The 25211-nt window shown below is 36.0% G+C and overlaps 1 protein-coding gene and 1 pseudogene across 9 annotated transcripts in view; one reads left to right on the top strand and one right to left on the bottom strand.

Moving 5' to 3' along the window:
* Nucleotides 1–25211, top strand: part of SBF2 (SET binding factor 2) — a 357871-nt gene that overhangs the window by 52817 nt on the left and 279843 nt on the right. The gene's annotated exons all lie outside the window — the stretch shown is intronic.
* Nucleotides 16023–16832, bottom strand: LOC118664817 (annotated as a pseudogene).

The following is a 25211-nucleotide window of genomic DNA, read 5'->3' as shown; positions in this document are numbered from 1 at the left end:
TTTTCCTCACATTCCTACATGCTCACCAAAATGGTTTGTTCTTGTATATTAGACTTTCAGTTACTTTCAATTGTGCTTATTTTACTAGTGCATCAATAGCCTCATTTACGCTACAGAATCTTTCACCTCCCCTGTCTCCATGCTCTGCTACTTCAGTACTACTCTCAGAACCACCTTAGACAAGGTCTTCTTGCCATGCGGGGGTTCTGCTAAACCTGGTGCTTTGGGGCCATAAAACACTTCCGGAGGAAGATGTAGAAACTACTCAGGTCTAACCTAGCACAAAGTCATGTTGTTTGCAAATAGCCTGGCCCTATTACAACATGGAATGTTGCTACTCATCTCTCATGTAATTTGCTTATCAGAATGCTTTTGAGAGTGAAAGGTCATATATTGGAAAATACACATAAACTGAAACTATTCTTGAACAAAGTGATTTGTTGGTTACTTACAGATATGCATGTATAAGGTTATTCATGGCAGAAGATTGAAAACTGTCCATCACTGATTGGATTAGTGGTACCACAGTTGCTCATTAGAATATAATGCAACTTTTAAAAGGTATGAGATAGAAGGTGTACAAATGGCTAACAAACACATAAATGATGCTAATATCACTAATCTTTAGGAAAATGCAAATCACAACCACAGTGAGATATGACTTTACACCTATTGTGATCACTACTATTAAAAACAACAGAAAATAGCAAGTGTTGGCAAACATAAGGAAAAATTAAAATCCTTGTGCTCTGTTGCTGGGAATATAAAATTGTGAAGATGCAATGGAAAGCTGTATGGTGCTTCCTCAAAAAGTTGAACATATAATTATATGATCCAGTAATTTCACTTCTTGGTATACACCCAAAAGAACTGAAAGTAGGGACTCGAACCAGATATTTGTACATACAGCCCTAGCATTAATTACAATAGGCCAAAGGTGCAAGCAACCCAAGTATCCATTGACAGATGATTGGATAAACAGATTGTGGTATATACACATAATGAAATTTTATTCAGTCTTAAAGAAGGAAATTCTGACATATACTACAACATGGATGAACATGGACATTATGCTAAGTGAAATAAGCCAGTTACTAAAAGACAAATACTGCATAATTCCATTTATGTGAGGTCCCTAGAATAGTAAAATTCATAGAGACAGACAGTAGTCAAATTTCTAGGCTCCTAGTGCTTGCCCAGGCGTCGGGGAGGGAAGCATGAGAAGTTGTGTAATGGATATAGATTTTCAGTTTTGCACGAGGAAAGAGTTCTGGAGATTGGTTGCAGAAAAATGTGAATGTATTTAACACTACTGAACTGTACACTTAATAATGGTTAAGATAATAAATTTTATGTTATGTATATTTTATTACTAAAATATTTTTGAGAAGTATCAGATACAGCTTTATGCAGTGACATGAACAAATCTCTAAGACATATTGTATAGCAAATAGCCAAACAGTTTGAACAAGAAAGAACAAAGTTGGAGGACTTGCACTACCTGGTTTAAAGACTGACTTATTATAAAGCTCAATATGCAAGACAATGTGGCATTGACTTAAGGATAGACAGGTAGATCCATGTAAAAGTATAGAAGCAAACCCACGTATATGATAACTTGATTTTCAGTAGAGTTGCTAAGGCAATTCAGTTGTGGAAAAGATAGGGTTTTCAATAAATGGTGCCAGGACAACTGAATATCCATTTGGAAAAAAATTAGCCTTGACCTTACCTTATACCATACATTAAAATTAATCTGAGATCGATTATAGACTAAATGTGGAAACTAAAACGATAAAGATTTTAAAAGAAAACTTAGGAGAACATCTTGGCGACCTTTAGTTAAGCCAAATGCACGACTGAATAAAGGTTCCCTGGAATACTTGAAAAATAGTGCACCACCACGCAAAAAGGTTGGGTAGTCAGCAAGAACTCCCATTTTGTTTCATAGATTTCACGTGGCTCTGCAGAATCTCTCGATGCTACTTGAGCCCTTTATTTTTTTATTTAACTTTAGTAAGGAGGACGACACTGGAAGAAATGAGGGGACATGGGAGACTAGCAGCAGTTCCCAGAGGAACTGAGAACAGAGTTTTCTCAGGTGTTATCTATTCTGCTGAGCCAGGTTTTCCTCTTTAAGCCAGAATTTTGGGTATATTCAAATCTGTGGGGGTAGATCTTCGTTATTAAAGTTTTTTCTTTTAATATGTTTTTATTGATTTTTTTTAAGAGTGAGAGGAAGGGAGAGGATAGAGAGAGAGGAAGGTCGATAAGAGAGAAACATCATCAATGCCTCCTGCACGCCTTCCACAAGGGGATTGAGCATGCAACCTGGGCATGTGTCCTGACCGGGAATCGAACCAGTGGCCTCTTTGATTCCTGGGGTGACACTCAACTGTTGAGCTACACCAGCTAGGCTATTAAAGTTTTAATTGGTATAGATGGTAGGCAACTTTAGATATAAAAACATTATTATATGTGACAGACTTTGTGAGATTTAAGAAAGAATACTGAACTCTGGGATTTTATCTGTATCAGTAAATATACCTATGTATTGGTATATAGATTGATTATAAAAGGCAACAGCTATTTAGAGAGCACCAACTTTCTAGGTTATATAATCTATTTTCAAAGGTATATAAGGAATGATATTTTGATATTATCCATTCTCTCATACCCAAGTTCTTGGTCTAATCAATCAAAGTCTTCGATGATCCAGAAATCCTGATTACTGCATGAAATAGGTCCACATCTTTTTGTTTGAGTTTGTATTGTGCCTTGAGTATTCATTGTCATCTCCGTATAACTTATAAATATGTATGTTTTAAAAAGTGAAGTATTTAGTGGCCTCTAGTGGTACTTATGTATCTATAAAATGTCACTAATATCACCAGTATACAAAGATTTAGAGGATAGCATTACTAAGGTGTATATTTATTAAAGAAAAGCTTTTAATGTTTGAGTGATTAATAAACTTGAATTTATCAGTGATGTGGCTGTGCCTACAGTTATAGCAAATTTTTATCATTACCAGACTCCTTTAAGTAATGCCTTGAAGTTATATATGTATGCCTTAATTGGAAGTATTTCTATATTGCTTGTACTTATGTCAGCAATAGTTTACTATTGCGTTGCACTGAAATGTGTCCATGAACTGGGGTGGCAGGAATGATTTCTGATATCTCCTTAAATATAATGAAAGATAAAAATAGGATCAGTATTTCATAAGTTAAAGTTAAAAATAATAAATTCTTATTTAGTAAGGTTTATTTCTTTAAATGGCTAATTTTTTCTAGCTTGAAGATACTTCAAGTTAGTAATTATTCAGAATGTGAAATACATGTGGAAATTTAGACAGATCATTTCAGAAGTTGGGAAAATTTGTGTAAATTCAATATTTGGAAAACTAAAGAGAAAAGTGACAGTTTTAGGTAAATTAAATTTAAGTACTCATATTAATTTTCATTCATGCTAAAAATTAGGTATTGAAATCTAGGGATTCAATAACTTGCCCAATGTCATAAACCTATTTACTATTCCCTGGGATGATACTAAAACCCTGTTCTTTTGACTTTCTGCTAAAGTTTTTTTAAAACTAGAATATAATGCTCTATTCTTTGTGTTAGATGGGGCAAGTTGATTTTTTTTTTTAAAGGTTATTTCATCTCCTTCTTTATAAAGTTAAAAAATTAACAAGACAAGTCTTATTCTAGTTAGGAAGTCTGAACTGACATTAGAAAGACATGACAAGAAGTGTTTTAACACTAAAATCAGAAGGGCCTAATAGCACAAATCTGTGGTAATTAAGGAGTCAGCAGCTTTTATTTCTTTCAAAGCTAGACCATACAGTTAGCCCTGTATGTCTGCAGGTTCCACGTCCACGGTGTCTGCATCCCCAAATTCAACCAACCATGTATGAAAAATATTTGATAAAAAACATTAGGTTGTTGTTGATGTGTAGTATGTAGTTAGGACTATGATGGTTGTGTCTATACTGAACCTGTACACATTGTTTTTTCTTGTCATTATTCCCTAAACAATACAGTATAACAAGTATTTACACAGCATTTTCACTGTTAGGTATTACATGTAATTCAGTATAGAAGGAATGTGTGGAGATTATATACAAACTAGAGGCCCGGTGCATAAGATTTGTGCACTTGCGGGGATGGGTCCAGCCTGTGCCCTCTTGCAGTCTGGGAGTGGGCCTAAGCCATCAGTTGGATATCCTTAGTGCTGCCATGGAGGCGGGGAGGCTCCTGCTACTGCCACTGCACTCACCACCCTTGAGCCTGGCTTCTGGCTGAGCAGCGCTCCCCCTTTGGAGTGCACTGACCACCAGAGGGGCAGCTCCTGCATTGAGTGTCTGCTCCCTGGTAGTCAGTGTGCATCATAGCGACCAGTCGTTCTGCTGTTGGGTCGATTTACATACTAGCCTTTTATTATATAGGATATGACACCATTTTATATAAGAGATTCAAGCATTTGAGGATTTTGGTGTCCTTGGGAGACCTGGAGCCAATCCCTCAAGGACACTGAGGGTCAACTGTATTTATAAGAACCACCTGTGGTATGTGTGAACTCAGGAATGGCTTTGATTATAATAGCCATACTGTTCTAATGAAAAAGTTAGATTCTACTATTGGTTTCATAATTGACTAAAGAATTTCATCAAGAGTAGTAAGATCTTCAGTATTTTTCTCGAATTGAGTACTATGTACTTACTTTGGAAACTGCTATAAAACTTACACGAGAACTATTACCATTTTGTGAATTAATCGTGGTTTCCATTGTTTGAAGTTCACTGGGCTTTTGACCCAGAAAACATTTGCTTTTCCTGAGATTTCCGAGTACTGATAAGCAAGATGAGGTAGAAACCCGGATTCTGGTTTTAAATATTTTACTTTCAGACAAGATTAATGGAGGAAGAGCCATGTTCTGTGTTGAAAAGAAGGCTCCCTACTCATAATAATACTTTTCACTCATTTCATCAACTAGAGATTCTTTTAAACTTAATGTGGCCTCTTTAAAATTTCTGGAAGATGCTTTTCAACTTTACATGAATATTTATTTAAATTAATGTTGTTCTACCTAGGTATCATCTGTAGTGTTAGATCATAGAACAGCCTGTTTGTTGCCTGTTGGTGACAGAGAAAACTTTAAGCAGAATGATGTGATGCTATTACTAAAAGTGAAGAATTGTTTCTAAACTTGAAAAAGGGACAGGGGTGGAGTTCAGAAATGAATAACTTAGATATAGATCACTGGTGATTAAAAAAAGATAATTAAAGAGCTGGCTTGTGAGTGCTTAGGAAAATACAACTTTTTGGGTAGGTTGCTCACTTTTCCAGACTTTTGCTTTAAAATTTATAGCCATTTAAAAATTTAGTTCATTCATTTAACAGGTCTTTATAGAGTGCTGACTGTGTCAAGTACAGAGATGGGTGTTGAAGATATGGTGGTGAATCAGCTAAAATCCCTCTCTTAGAATTTAAAGTTCTAGTGGAGAGAGACTGGCACTAACCATAATGAATAAGTAAATTATATGGTACATGTGAAATGATACATACTATTAAAAAATAATAAAGCAGAGACAGGAACAATGCTGGCCCATAGTTTGCAAATAATCTAAGGAAAGCAAATGAACTAAGTAAAATTATTTCTATAATTTGCATATTTTTGATATTACCAATCATTATAACTATAACCTTACCAAATAATTAAAAATATATATAATATGAAGAGTAATGGATATTAGTTTCTTGGCTGATACTAGCCAAGACTTAGTCAGACATGAGTTATACATGACTGTGATTATAATTATCTGTAATCAAATAGGTTACATATTCAATGCATTCCATACAAGGACAGAGAAAAGGGTAGAGAAATGTAGTGTCACACATTTACAGCTTATCATTAAAGCAGATTAAGTACAAGTATAAAAATCCTATGTATTTCTAAGTCCTGTAACTGAGCAATTGCTCAACTGATACTGGGCTTTTTAATTTGGGGTTGCAAAGAAAAAGGATGATTCTATGTACTTTTTATACAAGGGGCTTTTTCTCCTAATTATTTCTTAGCATACATAATGTAGCATTTAAGGATTTATTTGAATACAACTTGTAGACTTAGTTTAATTGTCTAGTTTAATGATTCTCTTTTGTTCTTTTTCTTTCTTTTTTCCCTCCTGCTTGACGAAGATTTGTATAAAAAGACTGGTAGTTTGTGATGCTGCCTCTGTTTATTGGTAGAAATTTCTCTAAAGGTCTTTCCTGTAATGGAGTGTGATGCTCATTTAAAATCTTCACTAATGTACTGATTAAAATGCTATGGAATCTTAGGGTTTGGAAGGAACCTTAAAGGTCCTCTGGTAAAATCCCACCCCTTTTTGGTTATTAAATTAGTTTGTATACAGTACTCTTGCCAAGGGTTCATGTAGCTTTAGCCTGTATTGAATACATCTTTAAGTATTTTCTTAGTGTCTGCTGGGTACTAGACAACGTGTTGGTTGTCAGGAATACAGTGGTAAACAAGACAGGTGTCTTATTTAGTCTAGTAGCATTTTGATGGTGATGATGGACTTTCCCTTCAGAGTGATACACACCATCCTCAATAGCCTTGTTCTTTCTCACAAGTGTATAACAACATTAACTTGACCTATTTACGTTAATATTCCAGTTGTTACTATACTTGGAAAAACTATGCTTTTTCTCCCTCAAAAACTTGTTGGCTAAATTTGTATTAAAATACATACATATTGGCCCTAGGCGGTTTTGTTCAGTGGTTAGAGTGTCGGCCTGCAGACTGAAGGGTCCCAGGTTCGATTCTAGTCAAGGGCACTAACCTTGATTGCAGGCTTGATCCTGGCCCTGGTAGGGACGCATATGGGAAACAACCAGTCGTGTCTCTCTCACATTGATGTTTCTCTCTCTGTCTTTCTCCCATCCCTTCCACTCTCTCTAAAAATAAAATCATTGGGAAAAATATCCTCGAGTAAGGATTAACAACACAACAACAACAAATATATATGTATATACATATTCAATTTTTTTCAAAAGTTGAAGGTTCTACAATGTTTAGATGTGTCATTAAATTACGAATAAAGAACTCTTAACCTAATAAAGTTATATTTTCTAGAACATATGCAGGGCAGAATATGGAATCTTACCATCCTATTTAATTGTATTATGCTCAGGGTGAGAGTCCAGACACTTACATAATCTAGGAAGTGACTAAGATGGGGATCTGGTTCCATGTAATACTGGATGTTATACTATGTCAGTGTATTTTTAGGATCTTAATTAAGTTGCCTTCTGCTTTTCAAAAAGAAACTCCAACTCTGGCAAATCTTTGGACATTATTTTTGGCTAACTTTGCAACAGACCCTATTGGAGATTGGAGAGTAGTGCCAGCTCTGGCTAGTGGAGCCATGAGCTCTTGCTACTGCTCTGGCAGTCATTTTCTGAGGTGTTAACTGCAGTGCCACAAGGGTTTGGAAATATGACAAGGCATTGAAGAATGTGAAGTTAATCTAATCCAGGTCACACTAAATTTATATCTGGCACGATTCAGATACCAATAGTGATGAATTCTATAATCTCAGGTCGCCTTAGCCTTTTGGTTCAGGTAGCTACTTCATATTATGTGGAGGTTAAGAGTATAGTAATTGACTAAAGTTATTTCTATTGTCAGTTACCAAGCAGGTAGAAGAGTTATTTTTTTTTCCAGATTTAAAACAAAATAGGAGGAGTTGAGGTATAGGTCAGAATCAACTATTCTTTCTTTCTGCCTCCCAAGAGGAAGAGAAGATAGTATTTCCCACATCCTGGCACAAAGGGAGTTGGGAATCAAGGGATCCATATGAGGGAACTTCACAGTACTTTCGGGCTTTGGATGATTCACTGGTTTGGAAAAGATTAGGATTGATGAATGCTGAGAGCAAATACGCTGTGATAGCTGAGTGTGGAGTTGCGCCACTTGTCTGGGCCATCATTGTGTTGAGATACTGAGACTATTGAGAATCTTGTTATTTACCATGGTATACTGTGTAACTAACATCTATGTTTCAGGAAGTAAAAAAGGTTCGAGAATACTCTGATTTATATTATCTGCAGACTGTTTTAAATCTTGGCCTCTATTTCTATTTGGTTCTCCCTATATGGTAAAGCCCTTTTAAAGTCTCACTGATACTCATTGGAACCAAAATGGATTAAAGAAAGCACGTAAGGGTATTATAAGTTCTGGTAATTGAAGTGAGAGCATCCTACCCCCAAGTGTAATTTCAGGGTTAAAAAACTCACTTTCCTGTAGAATTTATTTTCAGTACTGAAACTTTAAAGCCTTCATGAGTCATTTGAATAGGGAATGTGATTGATACATTTTAATTTAAAATTTTGCTTATCCAGTTAGTGTTTGGTATATATCTGGAAGGAAAAGTTAATGTACAGGCTAGAATGATGGACTAAAGTTAATAAGGAGAACTTTTATGGGGGAATAAAAATATTTTATTATAATTATGTTCTATAAAATTGGTACTAGAGACTTGCAGTTCATTAGTGTTTCATTAGTAAGGTTAGCATGAGCTGTTGACTTCCTGAAAAGTAGATGCAGTTTTTGGGTGTGGAATTTCAGGATGATGACAATAAGAGTGGAAAGGGATTAATTGCTAGGGTTTGGTTGTATGACTAATTGAATATAGATTGCACTGTGGGCTAAAAGTTATCTCACAGATTCAAATTTGGGTGACTGGGAGAGTAGCAGTACCTTGACAAGATAGTAAGAAGGAAATAATTTCAGCTCTGTCCAGTTTGACCCTCCAAATAACTTTAAGGTGTAACATCTAGAAAGACATTTTGGTAAAGTGATTGAGAGAGAGCATGACTTCAGAACCAGACTGCTTGAGTTTTAATGCTGGCTTTTCCACTTAGTAACCTGTGACCTTGAGCGAATTATATAAAGACTCTGTGCCTTTTTCATCAATCTAATAGGAAAAAAATAATATAAAAAGCAAATGAATTGATATACATAAAGAGCTTAGAACAGTGCCTGGTACATAGTAATTATTATGTGTTAGATGTCACTTTTGTCATTATTAGGATATGTTTTCTGTGATTTTGGTATAAAACTTAGTGATGTAAAAAGGATTTCTTTCATTTGGAGCAATCCGAGAACACCCCATTCTCTTTTCTCCCCTGTCCTCTATATCCTCTCAAGTTTGTAGAACCGAGGTAGATAAAATGAGTTGTGCAGTTTTAATTATTAAATTATGTTAGTCTCATTGTTTATTTTAGAGATGTGGGAGATGGAAAAGGTCTTTGAAAATGTTTTATTACTATAATTATAATTCTTTAAAATATTTTAATTTATTTTTTCAATAACTTATTTGTAGTTCATTTGTTTTCCAACTGACATACATTATGTTTCTGGTGTACAACATAGTGATTAGACATTTATATGCCTTATGAAGTGACCAACCCATATATAGTTATTTCAATATTATTGACAATATTCATTCCCTATGCGTACTTTACTAGTACATCCCTGTGACTATTTTTATAACTGGCAATTTATACTTCTTAAATCCTTTTCCCCTTCTTCACCCATTTTCCCAGCTCCTCCCCCATCTGGTGACAATCAGTTTGTTCTCTCTGTGAGTTTGTTTCTGTTTTGTAAATCATTGGTATTTGTCTTTCTCTGTCTCACTTATTTCACTTAGCATAATACCCATTAGGTTCATCCATGTCCCACATGGCAAGATTTCATTCTTTTTTATGGCTAAGTCCCTTGTATATATGTATACTGCATCTTCTTTTTTTATCTATTCATCTATTGATGGATGCTTGGGTTGCTTCCATATCTTGGCTATTGTAAGTAATGCTGCAGTGAAAATAGGGGTGCATACATCAATCTGCATTCCCACCATGAGGGTTCCGTTTTCTTCCTGTTCTTACCAACACTTTTTATTGGTTGATTTATTGATGATAACCATCTTGACGGGTATGAGTGTATCTCATTATGGTTTTAATTTGCATTTCTCTGATGATTAGTGACGTTGAGCTTTTTATATGTCTGTTGGCCATCTGCATGTTTTTTTTTGAGAAATGTCTATTTAGGTTTTCTGCCCATTTTTAAATCAGATTTTTTGTTTTTAGAGGTGTTAAGTTGTAGAGTTTCTTATATACTGCATATGTACCACTTCTCTGGTCAGTCATCCAACGAATGATACTTCAGTTGTTTCCACATCTTGGCTATTGTGAATTAATGCTGCACAGAAAGAAAAGGTACATATGTCTTTACAAATAGGTAGTGCTTTTTAAAAATATTTTTTATTGATTTCAGAGAGGAAGGGAGAGGGAGAGAGAAACATCAATGGTGAGAGAGAATCATTGATTGGCTGCCTCATGCACACCCCCTCTGAGGATTGAGCTGTACCCTGACTGGGAATCAAACCGTGACCTCCTGGTTCATAGGTCGATGCTCAACCACTGAGCCACGCTGGCCAGGCCAAATAAGTAGTTTTTTTTTTTTTTTATTTTTTTTTTTTTTATTGCTTAAAGTATTACAAAGGGTATTACATATGTGTCCATTTTATCCCCCCGCCCTAGACAGTCCCCTAGCCTCCCCTATCCCCCAGTGTCTTATGTCCATTGGTTATGCTTATATGCATGCATACAAGTCCTTTAGTTGATCTCTTACCCCCCTACCTCCTGCCCCGCAACCCTCCCCGGCCTTCCTGCTGCAGTTTGACAATCTGTTCGAGGCAGCTCTGCCTCTGTATCTATTATTGTTCAAAAGTTTATAATGGTCTCTATTATCCATGAATGAGTGAGATCATGTGGTATTTTTCCTTCATTGACTGGCTCAAATAAGTAGTTTTTAATTTTTTCAGGTAGATCTCTAGAAGAGGGACTGCTGAGTCATATGATAGCTCTGTTCTTCATTTTTTGAGGAGCCTCCATACTGTTTTCCATAAAGGCTATACCAGTTTGCATTCCCATCAGCAGCGTACAAGGCTTCCCTTTTTTCTATATTCTCTATAACACTTGTTATTATTGATCACAGCTACTCTAACAGGTGTGAGGTGGTATCTCCTGGTTTTGATTTGCATTTCCCTTATAACCAGTGAAGTTGAGCACCTTTTAATATGTCTGTCAGCCATCTGTATGTCTGCTAGGAAAAGTGTCTGTTCAGGTCCTCTGCCCATTTTTTAACTGAATTGCTTGTTCCTTGTTGTTGAACTCAACATGAGTTCAACATGTATTTTTGAGTTCTTCATATATTTTTGGATAGTATCCCCTTATTGGAGGTATTGTTTGCAACTATCTTCTCCCATTTGGTTGGGTGCCTCTTTGTTTTGTTGATACTTTCTTTTGCTGTGCAGAAGCTTTTTAATTTAATACAGTCCTATTTATTTATTTTTGCTTTTATTTCCTTGGACTTTGGGGTCACGTTCACAAAATCCCCTCTGAGACCAAGGTCCATAAGTTTAGTACCTATGTTTTCTTCTATGCATTATATTGTTTTGAGTCTTGTATTCAAATCTTTAATCTATTTTGAGTTAATTTTTGTGTATGGTGTCAGAGAGCAGTCTAGTTTCATTCTTTTGCATGTGGCTTTCCAATTTTCCAACAAGAAGCAGAAAGGCTCTTTTTAAAAGGAGGAAGACGCAGTCACATTTTTAACCCTCTCCTCCTTTCCCCTTCTTTCTGCCTAGAATAAGAACACGAAAATAAGGGGACATCCCATAAATGGAGGTATAGAAAATTAGAGCCTAGTCTTTAATAAAATCACAAAATTGCAACACCAGCACCAAATCACCTACCTCTGGACATTTTTATGTTATATAAGGAAGAAAAATATATTCTAGCCTAATGAATGCTGATGATAACTAATGGAACTAAATTAAAACTCTGTCCTTTGGGTCAATGGAAGAATATAATTCACAATAACATGCATAGCCAAGAGTGTAAAGACATAGCCTAACACTGAACACCAAAAGCAGAGCTGCTTGAAATAAGAATTCAGGGTTTAAAGCTATCAAAGCAAGTCTCTTCCTTCCAACTGAACAAAGCATTAACTAAAATGGCATTGCTTTCTCTTCCATTCAAGAAAGGATATGTGAATGCAGCTGAGAACAACATATCAAATACTAGAGGCCCGGTGCATGGGTGGGGTCCCTCGGCTTGGTCTGTGGGGATCAGGCCGAAACTGGCCCAGCGCATGGATTCGTGCACTGGTGGAGTCCCTTGGCCTGGCCTATGGGGATTGGGCCGAAACCGGCAGTTCGATATCCCCTGAGGGGTTCCGGATTGTGAGAGGGCTTGTGAGAGGGCGCAGGCCTGGCCAAGGGGCCCCACCAGTGCACAAATCCATGTACTGGGCCTCTAGCATGCATGTAAGATCTTTTGTTAATGTCTTCCAGCCCTCCCCTTCCCCCTCCTCCCTTCCCTTTGAGATTCATCAGTCTGTTTTATGTTTCCATGCCTTTGCATTGAGCATCTGCCCCCTGGTGGTCAGTGCACATCATAGCTACCAGTCGAACGGTCAAACAAACGGTTGGACACTTAGCATATTAGCTCACAACTGTAAATCTATTTTTGCCCCACCCTATATTTTGGATATTAACCCCTAATCAGATGTATTATTGGTAAATATCTTCTCTCATTCAGTAGGTTGTGTTTTGTTGATGGTTTCCTTTGCTGTGCAAAAACTTTTTAGTTTGATTTAGTCCCATTTGTTTATTTTTTCTTTTGTTTTCCTTGCCTGATGATTTTTTTAATCCTCTTAAAAATCTTTATTTCTTTTGTCATTCTCATGTGGACACTGTTTTAGCTCAATTAATTTCAAAGCTCTGATGTCAGATTTTATGCCTCTGCTAGACCTTAGTCTATGACATTAGCATTGTCCTTCAGTGAATTTATCTGGTTCTTTGGGTTCTCCTATACAGTTTTGCTCACATCTACCCTCATATTCATATACTTTCTAATATTCTCATGGAACCTATTGGAAGCAGTTTTCTTTATGAGAGAAACTAAAACTAGCCTAAAGGCCTATCTGGAAAGACTGTCTTTCAGAAATTACAGATGAAAGGGACAGTGGGAGGAAAGCTCTTAGACTAGAGGAAGCCCCATATATAAACAGGACTGTCCCTAGTTATTCTTGGATCTGTGGAAGTCACATGGTCTTGGGTTTCCTTCTCTCTGTTTTCCCTCTAACCCACCACAGTTTAAACAAGCAATGCATACCCATTCTTGTCAATTTCTCGTAAATGTTTAATGAGCCTATCTGTTTAATTGCATATCAGAAAATGTTTAGAATTTGGAGAGGGCCTGGCAATTTGGTACTGATAATTAAGTCCAAAATTTGTGACACCTTTATTTATTTATTTATTTATTTATTTATTTATTTATTTATTTATTTATTTATTAAAGAGTATACACATATAGTGTAACCTACTCAGCCATAAAAAGATGAAATATTGCCATTTGCAGTGACATGGATGGATCTTGAGTATCATGCTAAGTGAAGTAAGTCAGATGAAAAAGGACAAGAACCATATGATCTCACTTATATGTGGTATGTGAAACAAAAAAACAACAAACAAACTCATAGACACAGTGAACAGTATGGTGGTTACCAGAGGGGAAAGAGGGTGGGGGAAATAGAGAATAAAGGGGGTCAAATATATGATGACGAAAGGAGACTAGACTTTGGGTGGTGAACGCATAATGGTATATATAGATGATGGATTATAAAGTTTTACTCCTGAAACTTAAATAATTTTATTAACCAATATTACCTCAATAAATTTAAATAGAAAATGTGAAAAAAAGAGCTTTCTCAGAAGTGCTCCTAATGACTTCCATTTGTATCTCTTTGACCAGAACTAGTATATAACTATACCTGACTAAAAGAGAGAGAGAAAAATTTAGTAGGCTTTTTTTGTTTGTTAGTTTTTGAGCTGGGCATATTGCCATCCCCAATAAAATCTCCTAGTAGGAGAAAAAAGGAAAAATAAGATATTGGGTGGGCAGCCAGGAGTCTCTGCTACATTCTCCAATATAGAGAGACCTTAGAAGGCAGCCTTCAGGTGGTCCTCCCGGGTCTAATCATTGTGGCCAGGAAAATTAGGATTGGTTTCTCTTGAAGTTCTGGCTTTGCAAGTCGTAAAGAACTGCTTTGGCTTTTTTTTTTTTTTTTTTTTAAGAAGAGATAGTGTAACTGGCAAGCACTATGAAGCTTCATGTCATGTTCATTAGTAGAGTTATTTAGCATGTTGTGGAAAGAATGCATAAATCTGGATATGCCCATGTATGTGGGAGCCAGAAAAAAAGATTGAAAATTGCTGTCTTCAAGTAACCTAATCTCATATCTAATTCAAAATCTTTTACCTTTCTAAACAGGATGCTGTCTTTCATTATATGGTCTATATCAAATGTATTTCTTTTTTTGACATTTATTTATTCATTTTTAATTTAAATTCTTTATTGTTTAAATTATTACATATGTCTCTCTTTTCCCCCATTGACCTCTCCCCGGCTGCTCCCACCCCCTAGCACATGCCCTCACTCCCCCTACAATTTCTGTGTCCATTGGCTATGCTTATATGCATATATACAAGTCCTTTGGTTGATCTCTTAACCCCCCTGCCCCTCCGCCTTCACTCCAAATGTATTTCTTAATGTTAGGGATAAGTCACTAGTGTTTATTTAGTAGCTTTGCGTATGGAGCCAATGTTTGGCTTCTCCTCTCCCCACCCCAAAGTGTCATGAGAGAAGAAATCCTTTGTGTTCCCAATGTGTGACGTGTATGAGGTACTAAATAAATATTTGGTGAATAAATGATTGAAGGAACAAGAATGATGGCATTCTGTTTCACTTTGAATACTCCCAGACTTTATGCACTCACTTTACCAACTTTTATACTTGTCTAGAGAGGCAACATAATAGAATAGAAATAATATGACTTTGAAGCCATTTAAACAACTTTTTTTTGATCTCCGACTATGTGTCAGGTACTGTGTTAGATGCTGGGGTAGGAAAACAAGTGTTTTATCTCAGTGAAAGAGGGAAAGAAGCCTTGAATACTTTATTGAACTTACTGTGGTAAGTGCCATATGTGTACACTAGATTCTAAAGGTGAATGTAGCCCTAGCTGGTTTGGCTCAGTGGATAGGGTGTCAGCCTGTGGACCGAAGGGTCCCGGATTTGATTCCGGTCAGGGGCATGTACCTCTGTTGCAGGCTCCCCCTGGTCGGGGCTCGTGCAAGAGGCAACCAATCGATATGTTTCTCTCACATCGACATTTCTCTCTGTCTTTCCCTTCCCACTCTCTATAAAAATCAATGGAAAAATATCCTCAGATGAGGTTTAAAATAAATAAATAAATAAAGATGAATGTAGAAGGGGTATTTAACCTAGATTGGTACAGTGGGTTTGGAGAGTGCAGGGTGTGGTCTAAGAAGACTTTCCAGAAGAGATAGTACCTGTGAGTGGTTTTGAAGGATGGGTAAGAATTAGCCAGGTGAAGGTGACTGGGGATATAGCTGCTTGTGCAGAGGTACAGAAATGAGAGGTTATGAGAGATATAGGAAGTGGAAGGAATCAAGTAATGAAGGACTTAGACTTTATCCAAAATATCATTAAATGTATTTTCAAAACAGCATGTTTTTTCCCCCCTCTGATGAAAAGGAAAGTACATCTCTAATTTTTAGAAGATCTCAGAAATACAGAAAAGTATATAAAGAATATGATTACTTGTAATCTCTTCAACCAGAGATAAGCACTACCAACATTTTTTAATTCCTGCCATAATTCCTCAATTTCTCTTCCTTCTCTCTTTCTTCCTCCATTTCCTTTATAATTCTTTCTTTCCTCTTCTCTTTTCCCCCTCACTGGCAAGATCGCATGTCCCCCTGCTTCCCCAAATGCATACACAGCTTTTATTGCATCTTTAAAATATCACAAATAAGTCTGAGGAGTCATCTCTCATCTTGCTGTTTCTGTAACTGGACAACTTAGATCTTACTCATCAGCCTACTAAACTGTTCATTTTTCAGAAGCATAGATATCATCCAAAACTTTTCTGATATCCTTGTTTTTAACTGTTGTGGTTTGCTGAATCAAAGCAGCTGAAGTTGATACAAGTTCAATGTCATTTCCTCAAGAATTAACTCATTTTTTCGGGGGGGGCGGGAGCCTTGAGATGCTAAACAGGCGATGCCTGACCTCATCTGAACCCTGTGGATACATTTTTTGCATAAGATATTTCTGATTTCAACAAGAGAACCATTCTCCTGAATAACAATGTTGATGGGGAAGTGAGCTTACACAGGCCTCATCTTGTAACAGAAGCCCAGTGTAACACCCTTGATCATGTTTTGTGCATGACTACAGATGGTGTGAACAATAGTTAGTTCCTTTATATTTCCACACCATTTGTCAACCTGAAGCCTCTGCTTTTTCTTTTAAGGAGATGAAGTTTTATACTGATGCAGTTGAAGTCATTTTTCACTGTGCCTCTAGGCCAGGGATGGGCAAACTTTTTGACTTGAGGGCCACAATGGGTTCTTAAACTGGACCGGAGGGCCGGAACAAAAGCATGGATGGAGTGTTTGTGTGAACTAATATAAATTCAAAGTAAACATCATTACATAAAAGGGTACGGTCTTTTTTTTCAATAGTTTTATTCATTTCAAACGGGCCCGGATCCGCCCGTGGGCCGTAGTTTGCCCACGGCTGCTCTAGGCCCTTCATAATAACTGTGCGTTCCTTCAGAGTGATGTCGACATTTTCTGGATTGTGGACAGTCTGATTGCTGAGCGTGGTCTTCATCCTTATTGACCCTTATGACAAGAACTTTTAAGGACTCACTGAAAAAAAGAGGTTAGGGTATGGAAAGAGGCACAGTTTTAGGGATGGAGAGTTTAAATTTGGTTATTAGATATGCTTTTTTTTTTTTTTTTAAGAAGAGTCTTAATATATTTTATTGATTTTTTACAGAGAGGAAGGGAGAGAGATAGAGAGTTAGAAACATCGATGAGAGAGAAACATCGATCAGCTGCCTCCTGCACACCCCCTACTGGGGATGTGCCCGCAACCCAGGTACATGCCCTTGACCGGAATCGAACCCGGGACCTTTCAGTCCGCAGGCCGATGCTCTATCCACTGAGCCAAACCAGTTTCGGCTAGGTATGCTTCTTTTAAAAAAAATTTAACAAACACATATCAGTTAGGATGTGTCCAATTCTATCTTAAGAGCTTTCAAAAATTTCATGACAACCTTACAAGGTAAATATTATTGTTTTTATTTTATAGATGAGGAAGTTGAGGCACAAAGAGGTCAGGTAATTTTTTCAAGGTCTATATAACTGGTAACTGGTGGGGCCTAAAGCAGTAATGGCGAACCTATGACACGCGTGTCAGAGGTGACACGCGAACTCATTTTTTTGGTTGATTTTTCTTTGTTAAATAGCATTTAAATATATAAAATAAATACCAAAAATATAAGTCTTTGTTTTACTATGGTTGCAAATATCAAAAAATTTCTATATGTGACACAGCACCAGAGTTAACTTAGGGTTTTTCAAAATGCTGACACGCCGAGCTCAAAAGGTTCGCCATCACTGGCCTAGAATCTAATTGCTGGATTGAATCATGGCCTCCAGTATTCAGGCTCTTCATACTATGCTACCTCTCTGCTTGAGGCCAAAATGTATGTGAAACAGATAAGTAAGTATATTCATCTAGCATGTGGGTATGCATTTTAAATCCAGGGGATAGGTTAGACTTGGGGATATGGATTCAGAAGTCATCTCACAAGAGGATAGTAAAGTCATGAGAGTTAATGTTTCCAATATCTCTAGTCATATCTTCTGTCGTGATAATGAGTATGTATGCCTTATTTCTTGGTTGCTTTTCTCTGGAAATCTCTACATTGACAGTGTTCCTTTTAAAACTAACTGTGCCTTATATAAGTATATGTAGAGGTTGCAATGCAAAGAAAGAACAACTATACTACATTGCCCAAACATACATACTGACTTTTAGTTACTATTTCACAACTGCTCTCCTGTGGGTTTTATTTACATGAAAGTTTATTAAGATATATTTCCCCCATATACTATACAATTGATTTTTTAAAAATATATTTTTATTGATTTCAGAGAAGAAGGGAGAGGGAGAGTTAGAAACATTAATGATGAGAGAGAACCATTGATAGGCTGCCTCCTGCACACCCCCTGCTGGGGATCGAGCCTGCAACCCAGGCATGTGCCCTTGACTGGAATTGAACCCAGGACCCTTCAGTCCACAGGCTGACTCTCTATCCACTGAGCCAAACTAGCTAGGGCACAATTGATTTTTAAAAAAATATATTTTTATTGATTTTAGAGGGGGGGAAGGAAGAGAGATAGAAAGATAAAAATATCGAGGAGAGGAGAGAGAAACATCAATTGGCTGGTTCCTGCATACCCCCTACTGAGGATAGAGCCCTCAACCCGAGCCTTGACTGGGAATTGAACCATGACCTCCTGGTTCATGGGTTGATGCTCTGGTCAGCCACACTGGTCAGACCACAATTGATTTTTATCTTTATTTTATTGTTGCGGTATTACAGATGTCTCCCATTCTCCCTCACCCCTTTACGCCTTTCCACCCAGCTCCTACCCATTGCCCGAGGTCTTCACCCTATTGTTTGTATCCATGGATACAAGCATATAAGTATATAAGTATATGCATATAAGTATATAAGTTCTTTGGTTTAATAAAAACAAAATGAGAACTTTGGTACCTATTATTTATTTGAAATTCATAATTCTATTCTACATAGACATTTTACTTTTCCTTGTCGTTAGGGAGGGAATCAATGAGCAAAGGAAATTTCAGAAAGAATTAAAAATATAGACTTTCCCCAGTGTTCCTGCTTTCGAATGTGTAGCATAGAATTGATACACACTTCCAAGAGTGCCTTGTATGAAAAAAGGAAGATGAAAACAGGAGATGTGTAGTCATTTAAATCAGTTTTGCTTAAGAGTAGTAGCTGATTAGATCAAAGAATTTGTGGTTTTGGTTTTTTTTTGGTGTTTTCTTAAAAATTGTTGCTTATCTTTAGAAAAGGAATATAGGGTTTGGTTGTGGATGATTGGTGATTTGCCGTTACACCACAAGAATCTGCATTTATTTGTATAAAAATTAGATGTTATGTCTGAAAATATTTAGATAAATATAAGGAAAATACTGGGGGTTTTTTGGTGATAAGGAGTTTTTACACTAGAAAAGCCTACTTTACCATGGCAATTAGAAGAGTGAACTCTATATAGAAATGGGTTTTATTTAGCCAACTGTGACAATCAGTCACGTTTAGTAAAGCAGATGATCTGATAGCTTGACAAGTTCCATCTTTTTAAAGATATAAACAGTTTAAAATGCTTGGTAGTTTTCCCCATTTGTAACTGTTCCTGTAATGTGAAAACACTGGTAAGCATAGAAGAATAAACTTAGGAGGGCAATTAAAAAGTTATTCTATGTTAGGATAAGTTAGAGTTGTAATTTTTAGATTGTTTAGAAGAAATATGATTAATTGCAGGATATTCTTTCTACGGTTTTATCATAACTTAAAACTAAATTTTGAATTGTGTGAATGGGAGTTGTTCTTATAGTGAAGAAAATAAGCTCTGTACAGTAATGATGTTTGAATAGCACTTTACTGTTTTCAGGGCTTTTTCAGGTATGCTGTTTCTTGGAGGAAACGAATTTTAGTGAAAGGCACCAATGGTTATCAATGGGCATCAATGGGAAATTTTAGTGAAAGGCATTCATCTTGTGGTCATTCTACCTAATCAGTGGAAGAAGGATGCAGAGGAGAAAGGGCAAGGTGAGCAAAGAAATACCAGCATTACAGAACCTCTTTAGAACTGGATTACTTGGACTATATTATGGACATTGTTAGAGGTGTGGTGGGTGTAAGCATAGCTGAATATAGACATTTTCAAATGTCATTGAATCCTTGAATGTTAGAGGTCAAGAAGAACATTTATACATAGCAACATAAAAAAAATAAAATAAAATAAAAACTCCCTTAAACTACTACATTAAACAAAGGTGAACAGAACTATACAGAATAAAAAATATTGTCAATAAAAAAAGTTAACAATAAATAGCAATACTTACACAACAAAGTATGTAAGTATATAAGATTTGATAACATAAATGTGTTCTCCAAGGGAGATACATCTTAACCTTTAGCATAGAAAGTTGGGAGGAGCCCTTTAGTTATCTAGGAGTCTTAGAAGAAATGCTGACTGGTGTTTCTATAATGATTACACCCCAATTCCAGAAGGTTTAAGTCATGTATGATCGTGAATTTAATATATTAGGTAATTGCTCCAGTTCTGCCTTTATCCTTATTTGGTTATTTTTCCTCCCATTTCATGTTTGTTCTTGTTTTTACTTAGGACTTGACCTTTTTATATACACTTGGGTGTGGGGATGAATACCAACTACTAATTGTCTCCATCTTATACCTGCCATATTTACAAATGTTTTTCTTTGAAGTATTTGTTGACTCTGAACTGTTTTATCCAGGTGCAAAATGTTGGACTTTTGTTTTAAAGTAAAATTAAAACAGATGATCAATTATTTCCAGCTAGAATGGCTTAAAATATAGCTTTTGTAGTTTGGATAATTTTAGTCAATAAAATATTTTTAATTATTTAAACAAAACATCAATATAGTTAAAACTTAAAGTTATAAAAATAATAAACAAAAAACCTTAAAGTTATTTAAAAACAAATTTTAAACTATTTCAGCCACTTAAGATAAAATTTCAATGTTAAATCATTACATTTTTCTTTAAACACCTCTTCTTCCATCAGTAATCCTATTCTTCAGAAATAACTAGTCTTAATCTGTTGATCTTAAATCTTCTATGTTGATATTGGTCAAAGAATGAGAATAGTATTCTGTCCCTGAGCTGTCTGAATTTGTAATCCACAGACTCTATGAGCATAAAGTGGTGCTTAATTTAAGCTACTACCTTTTGGGATAGTTTATTATGCAGCAAGAGTAATTGGAACATAATTGGAACTTGAACATGCTGAAGAGAAAAGGCGTTTGTACTGCTTTAGTCAAAATTCTGAGTTAGGATCTATGTTGCCTGAAGCTTAGGAGCTTCTTTGTTTGTCTTGTTTGTTGATTTTATTTTTCAATTACAGCTGACACTCTATTATTTTATATTAGTTTTAGTGGTTAGACAATTATATAATTTACAAAATGATCTCCCTGATAATTCTAGTACCCACCCAACTGACACCACACATAGTTATTAATATATTATTAACAATATGCCCTATGCTGTACTTCACATCCTGCAGCTACTTTGCAGTGTAGGATTTATTTATTTATTGATTGATTGAACGAACTTATTGGGGTGACATTGGTTAATAAAACCATCCAGGTTTCAAGTGTGCAACTCTATGACACTTTTACTTCTGTTTTTACTAACCTGAACGTTACATCAAATGCCGAAGAAGTCTTATTTGAGTACCTTTAGGCTTAGGAACTTCATGGCATTGTTTCTTTTTTTTGTTTGTTTCTTCTTTCTTTTAAATGTTTTTATTGATTTCAGAAAGGAAGGGAGAGGGAGAGAGAGATAAAAACATCAATGAGAGAGAATCACTGATTGGCTGCCTACTACATACCCTCTACTGGGGATTGAGCCCACAACCCTGCATGTGCCTTTGACTGGAATCGAAACCCGGACTCTTCAGTCTGTAGGCTGATGCTCTATCTGGCTTGGGCCGCAATGTTTCTTGATGAATATCAGTTTTGTATAAGGTTGGTGGTGACTGTTATTAAGGCTATTTTTGAGAGGACATGTTAGTCAGGAATCTTAGAGGAAAACTGGATAGATGTTTCATCATACTTTGCCTCATGATGGGATTTCTAGTCCTACACTTAATGGTATTTATGAAGAAAGTTGGGAAACAATGATCTTATCTCAAGACAAAAAGATGACTAGTATTTTATCAAGCAGTGCACCTCATTAGAAGCCTGTGTGGTATTGGTAGAAGCATATATTCATAGATCAGTGGCACAGAATAGTGAACACGGAAATAGCTTCCTATGGTAAAAGCTACCAGATCTTTGACAAAGGTGCAAAAGCGATTCAGTGTTTTTTCAATAAATGGTGAGATGAATTGGATATTCATAGAAAAAAAATTAATCTTGACCCAGAACTCACAATTTATATAAAAATAACTCAAAATGGATCATAGATTTAAGTTTAAAATGTAAAACAATAAAAATTTTAGAAGAAAACATAGAACATCTTTGGGAATCAAGACTTGAAGATTTCTTAGACATGATGCAAAAGGCATGATATATAAAAGAAAAATTTATAAATTATAATTTATTAAAATTAAGAACTATTGCTGTGCTAAATACCCTATGATGAGAATAAGACTAGGATAAAATATTGGCAAAACACATATCTGACAATGGCCTATCTATCTATCTATCTATCTATCTATCTATCTATCTATCTACCTACCTACCTTCGTATCCTATATAATAAAAGCCTAATATGCAAATCGACCAAACAGTGGAACCAGGGCAGACGCTCAACACAGGAACTGCCCCCTGGTGGTCAGTGAGCTCGCACAGGGGGAGCACTGCTCAGCCAGAAGCCGGGCTCATGGCTGGCGAGCGCAGTGGCGGTGGCGGGAGCCTCCGTGGCAGTGGCAGCGCTAAGGAGCCGTGAGCCGAGTGGTAAGGAGCAGCGAGCAAGCAGATGGTAAGGAGCGAGGGGTCCCGGACTGTGAGAGGGTGCAGGCCAGGCTGAGGGGATTCTCCCCATCCTTAGTGCACGAATTTCATGCACCAGGCCTCTAGTTTATCTATATGTAGTATACCATGGCATACTACTGAGCAGTAAAATAATGACAAACTATTGATAGACAACTTGAATGGGTCGTAAGGGCATTATGCTGAGTGAAGAAAGCCAATCTCAGAAAGACTCATAGCATATGATTCCATTTATATAACATTCTTAAAATAACAAAATTACAGAGGCCATGAACAAATTAGTGGTTGCCAGGACATTGAGGTGGATGATGGAGTTGGGTGGAGCTATGAAGGAAAGTGTAGCCTGAGGGAGATCTTTATGGTGATGGAATGGTTTTATTTCTTGTTTGTGATGGTGATTACACAAATATATACAAGTGATAAAATGTGCACACACATTTGTACCAGTTTTGGTTTCTGGTTTTGATATTGCTCTGTAGTTAACCATTGAGGGAGTAACCATTGAGGGAGACTGGGTGAAGAGTACAAGGAGCCTTTCTCTAACTATCTTGGCAACTTGCTTAGATTATAAGTTATTTCAAAATAAAAAGTTAAAAAATATTGTTCTGTCAGTGGTATATTGAAATTTAAGAGTATTTTGCCAATCCCTTTTTAAATATATTTGATTAGAGAATCTGTCTCTAGGTGAAAGTTACATGTATAATTAATATTTATAAGATAATTTTTTGAGAAGTCATTTTGTATACTTCCAAAAAAAATTAGAAACTAAATCATTCTTATATAAGGATACAAATCCTTTGGGAAGTTAGATGATTTGCAATTGATTTCAACAAAATTAGAGGAGGACCTGATCATTTCACATTTTCATACAAATATTGAATCACTGTATTGTATATCTGAAACAAACATAATGTTATACGTCAATTTTTTAAAAAGACGTATTGTGACACAGTTTTCGTAATTAAGTGTGGATCATGTGTATTTGCGCATTTCATTAGATTCTTTTCATAAATTGTTTAAACTTAGTGAAAAAAATATAGAAATGATAGTCTGGGGATTAGAAAGCTCACACACTAGCCTATACCTGAACAAGAGTGGAAACAAGAGATCAGGTAGTTAGCTAGTTAGTTATTACAATATCTCTATTGAAAAAAGTGCTTTGAACCAGGGCAATGGCAGTGGATGGATGTGCAATATATTTTACAGATTGAACCTAGCATTGCTGAAGATTTTTAGGTGGGTCAAGGTAAAGTTAGCATCAAGGGTAATAGATAAATTTTTTAAAATTACAGGAGCATCTAATATGGTTGTAAGATGATACAAGAGAAGCACCTTAGATTCCTCAAGGCTTAAGCACAGTCCATGGCTATGTGTTTAATAAATAGCCACTGATTGCTTTGAGGAGAGAAGTTACATGCAGGTAACAACAAAACCATTTTCTCAAGGCTGCGTACCACCAAAGAAATAATAGCAAAGGAGCAAGAAATAGTATTTTGTGGGAGACATGATTCTTTGAGCCTGTGGTCAGCTTGTTTGGTTACTGTCTGCGTTGGTTCAGGTGGACAGGAATTCCTGTTTTGATAGCTGAGTTAAACTAGATAAGAAAACAAGCAGAAATAATAAACATTTATTCATATAAAGTTATTAGGACATATAGTTTGAAAGAAAACACAGCTATTTCCCCTACCTGTTTTAAACTGATGAAAGGTTTATAACTATAAATTCAATACCTTTTATTTTGTTGAGAATTTTTTCCTATAAATTAAGTTTATAAATTAATAAAACTGACAAAATATATTATTTCTCACTTTCAATCTAAAAAACAGTTTGTTTAGGACTTTGAAGTTCAGTACTATTCTTTCAGTAGTATTCCACAGTTATCAGTATCTTTAACAATGTGTGATGTTCCACTACAGAGTTTTTACATGGCATATGTTCTTGGTATTAGAATATGTTTATAGGATAGATGGGTGCTGAATAGATTGATATTCTGTGGTGACACTTGCAAAAATATTAATGTTTGCTTTTAGTTTTCAGGATGGCAGAATCAATTGGTTAGAAAGGAAGAGGGGTTGTTGTTGTTAATGATATAAGCATATGTATAAATTTTGGACTATATAAAATATTAGCCATTACATTAATTTATTCAATAGTTATTTTAATTTGTGTACAGTGTGCTTCACTGACAGTTTGATAGCTGCTTTCTCTATTGTAGTATGTAAAATAGGCTTCATCCTTGACTGCATGGAGCTAGTGTAGTTAGGAAGATAGATAATCAACTCACAAATAAATATGTGCTTTATCTTGTTATTTTCTAAAGTTTTGTAGATTTACCATAATTTGAAAGTTTTATTTATAATTAAACTGAGAAATTTGCTAAACACCAATTATACTAAATAGTATCAGGTA

The sequence above is a fragment of the Myotis myotis genome, unplaced genomic scaffold, assembly GCF_014108235.1.
Source record: "Myotis myotis isolate mMyoMyo1 unplaced genomic scaffold, mMyoMyo1.p scaffold_m19_p_10, whole genome shotgun sequence".
In the NCBI taxonomy this organism is placed as follows: domain Eukaryota; kingdom Metazoa; phylum Chordata; class Mammalia; order Chiroptera; family Vespertilionidae; genus Myotis; species Myotis myotis.
The sequence above is the reverse complement of the archived record's forward strand: the minus strand, read 5'-3'. Positions and strand labels throughout refer to the sequence as shown.